Consider the following 4770-nt stretch of genomic DNA (forward strand, 5'->3'; position numbering starts at 1 on the left):
CATAAATAAACGTAATAAAGATAAGCTTAAAACTCTGGACCTAACAATCTCCCCCTAGTTTTATGTTCTCTTTATTACGGTTTAGACGATCTCCAACCTTGGGTCTTCTCATTTAGTGGCCCAACAGTAAACGAGCCCATCAACGTATCTCGGATGAAAATTGAATCTATGTCGGATGAAATATGATGATAATTAATGATGTCGAACGAATGACGGAGGACTTCGGATGCATCTTGGATGAAACTAGTTGATCTCGGATTGTTGCGACATAGCTCGAATTAAACTGTGTGATGATAGTTGTTGGTTCGAGATGGAATGTCTGGAAGAAAATTATGTCCGATATGATGATGAACGTCTCGGATGCATCTCGGATCAGGGTCGAAGAATGATATGAATTACTAACAAGAACACACAGATCCAAAAAAAATCCGTCTGGTATTCAAGTCACACATACCAGGGCTGCTGAGTTTACTAAAAATGAAGGACCAAAGTTTACTGAACTAGTCTCTTTAGTCTGCTGACCAAATTTTACCAAACTTCCGAAAAAAATAAACTCCAAAAAACAGACCAGCCACACTCCATGTGCAACGAGTCTCATTAACCAGACAATGCCCAGCTCAAACCAAAATGACAAATTCAAGCCTGATAAAAAAGTATATTCTGAAATAGGCCCACTTCCACATAAAACTCTGATGATAAAATATCACCACCAGGCCCACAACTTTGAGACATATTTAATCCACTATTATACTAACCTGGGCTGTTCTCTATTGGCCCAAAATAGACTTATTCTCGGCTGCACTGTTGGTCCCACATAAGTGTTTGCACAAAATTCAATTTCATCACACCTTTAAAACCCTTGATCATTCCCACATCTGAGGGTTCACATTCCTTAGGGTTTCTGAATAGACATCATGTGCAGCCGCCAACAAACATTCCCCGACATTCTCCTGACCTGCTGATGTCATCAATTGTCGTCCGATTCATTTGATTTCATCGGAAAATATCAATCGAATCATTAACAGCAGCCGACAACATTCTTTAAATTCTTTATCACACATCAGGCTTAATATTCATAATATTCATGATATAAAATCATATAAACCTCAGCCTTAATATTCATAATATTCATTCGAGATCAACCATTTTTATCTGAGATACCATCATCATTCCTTGTATTCATCGGAGATACTCTGACACCAACCCGACACCGTTCTCCGACCACCCTTCTCCGACCACCCTTCTCCGACCACCGTTCACCGGCGAACCTGCAGCTCTGGTCACCGTTCCTTTGACGACCACAGTTATCGCCGTTGTAACGTCCGGTGACCACCTTCATCATCTCCGACCAAATCCTGCCTCTCCGCCTCCCACACAAACAGTCGCCACCTCTATTTGCTGAATCATCTTCACCGTCATCCACTGTTCAACCTACAAAATCCGATCACCGTACAACGCTCGTAACCGAAAAGCCACCACAACCACCGTAACACCTTTTTGACGAATAGACATCCCTGACATTGTGCAAAACCTTCTTTTTGTTCTCTGAGCGATATCAAAACCGAGCCTTTGAAAGACTTCAATGGCTCTGATACCACTTGTTAGTCCCGAAAAACCCGTGACATCACTCGACGTTTCGATCGAACGTGGAATATAAGATCAAACCAACAAGAACAAAAAGAAACATTTCATTAAACAACTCAGTGCTGCTGCTTAGATCGCACACAGTCTCAAGGACTGTCTGGTACGATCTTCGAGAACCTTGCACACAATCCCTAGAATTGTCTGGTACAAGGCTCTCTATTTGGGGCTACATTATTACAACGGAGAGCTCTACTACCAATAATCTAATCATGACTATTTATAGGAGCCTCTACCCCGTTGGCCCACATGGCCTAGCCCTAGCCCAAGACCTAATCTAAACCAAATAAACATAAATAAACGTAATAAAGATAAGCATAAAACTCTGGACCTAACAAAACTGATTCCACGATCCGAATGAGCAAGTGCACCGCGGATCAACAAGTTACTTTCATTACTGGATTGTTTGTCGATGAAGCTCTGATGTGGTGGAACTTACAAGTTCAGACTCTGGGTGATGATGTAGCTTATGGTATGTCATGGGATGACATAAAGGAAAGGATGAGGGAGAAGTACTATTCATGTGCTGAACTTCAAAAGCTAGAGACTGAGTTTTGGAACCTGTCCATGGTTGGTGCGGACATTGTAGGTCACACCCAAAGATTTCATAATCTCTCGCGAGTGATCCCCTATCTCGTAACTCCTGAATTTAAGCGCATCGAGCGCTACATCTGGGGATTGGCTCCAGAGATTTGTAGTATGGTGACTGCGGCAACCCTACAACCATTACTCAGGCTATAACTCTGGCTGTCAGCCTTACTGAAGATGTTGTCCGTATGAAGAAGTTGTCTTTGAAGGTCACTGAGAAAACTGAGACGCATGCTAAATCATCCGGTGATAAAAATAGGAAACATTTGAATCTGAATCAAGCGACCCGCAACAACAGCAAAGGCACCAACAACAAGAAACTTGACACCAACCCACCTAAGGAGGCGAAAACACTTGCAGCTGCGAATGATACCTTAGCTAGAGGATACCAGGGCACTTTGCCTAAATGTAACAAGTGCAAGTATCATCATGAGGGAGCTTGTTGCGTTCCAAGGTGCGATAAATGTGGAAAATTGGGTCACCGTACAGAAGATTGTTGGGGAAGAGGAAATGGAGGCGGTAATAGAAATAGGAATGGGAACAGAAATGGTAATGGAAATAGAAATGGAAATGGTGCTGGAAACGGAAATGGTAATCGTAATGACAATGATGTTGGTAATCGAAATGGAAATGGAAACGGGTGAATCAAGGTTGTTATGGTTGTGGTAGTAACGACCACTTCAAGAAAGATTGCCCGAAGAAAAACAACGCTCAAGCTCGAGCATTTGTCATAGGAGCAAGGAACACCCACGAAGACCCTAATGTGGTCACCGGTACGTTTCTCGTTAACAATAACTTTGCATCCATACTATTTGACACTAATGCCGATTTTAGTTTCATGTCTGTGGAATTTAAACATATGCTTGGGGTTGAGTCTAGTAGGTTAGACATTCCCTATTCCACAGCATTAGCCGATGGCAAACTTATTGAATCGGGTGAAGTTGTTAGAGGGTATACATTAGAACTTGGTAAACGAAGATTTAGCATCGATCTTTTGCCTGTCTAATTGGGTAGTTTTGATGTTGTAGTCGGCATGGATTGGCTATTCAAGAATAGAGCCGAAGTTGTTTGTCATGAGAAAATCATTCGCATTCCTCTTACGAATGATGAAACACTTATAGTACACGGGGAGAAGCATGACACGCCCATGTGAATCATTAACTGCATGAAGGCCCAGAAATGCTTGTGAAAACGATGCGTTGCCTTTTTGGCGCACATGGTAGACAAGAAGGTCAAAGAACCAAAGCTTGAAGATATTCCTGTAGTGAAGGATTTCCCTGAAGTCTTCCTCGAAGACTTACCATGTCACACCCTGACCACGTAAAACAACAAATCGTGGCGGAAATGTCAGGGAGTGTCGTAACAGAATCATTGTTTCATAACACATGGATTGAAGTTCTGTTTTATTGAATTAAATGTATTACATTACATTGAAAATCAGAAACAAAACATGAACAAATAGACTTTCATTGTTATTAAGTCACTAAGGCCTTGTCCGTTCCTATGTGAGTATGCATCAATATCATCATCAAAGATCACCAACTATGGTACCTGAAACACATGTGAAAATACGTCAGCATAAAAATGTCGGCGAGTACATAGGTTTTATGTGAGTGTCAGATTCATGGCTCGTTTATGTTTTGAAAATATAACTTGACACCTTTGTTAATTGATAAACTAGAAAACCAAGTTTGTAAAATGTTTGTAATGTAAATTGGAAATAACCAAGTCAAAACAGATTTGTTTTATAAAACCTTGATACCATGAATCTTACTCAAAACATTTGTTTAAGTAAACCCAAATTGTAAATCGTTTTTGAAATAAAACTCGAATGTTTTATATTGTTAGAAAAACCTTGTAATATAACTTTGTTTTGATAACCTGGCCCAAGTGATCTAGATAACGCAACGATACATAATGTGTTAAAAGCACTTATATATAGGAAGTACCAGCGGCGTATCCACCATGCTTTTAACACATTACACTCGCCCCGTTACCTAATCACTTCCCTAACCCAACGGTTCAAACAGATTCAAACGGTTCACATAAATCAAACAACTTCAAACGGTTCAAAATGTAAAACAATGTGTCCATATACTGGATGAGCATATGCAACAAAATGTAATATACGAAAAATCAATGTGCTAGCATGCTAAGTGAACATACATAGCAAAACATAATGAAATCATGTACTATCTACGTACTAATGAACATAGCAAGTATCTGATATAAAAGCATGAAAAACATGAAAGTAACAAGTAGGCACATGTGTATCACCCCAAAAATGTTTGAAAACAGTAAAAGAGGGGACTATGTACTCACTTGAGGATGCTTAGAAGTCTTGAATAACAACCAAGCAAAGCTAGAGGGATCACAAAATCAAACGGCACCAAATATAGGTAACTATGTTAATAAACCGGACCTAAATCGGAGGATCGGATAAAATGAGGTTTCGTAAACCAAATGAATGTAAGGACTCATGTAATATGGTTTAACGAAGCATACATTCAAAAACGAAACCTAACCTAAGTGCTTACGACC

Source organism: Helianthus annuus, chromosome 3 (genome assembly GCF_002127325.2).
Source record: "Helianthus annuus cultivar XRQ/B chromosome 3, HanXRQr2.0-SUNRISE, whole genome shotgun sequence".
Classification (NCBI taxonomy): Eukaryota; Viridiplantae; Streptophyta; class Magnoliopsida; order Asterales; family Asteraceae; genus Helianthus; species Helianthus annuus.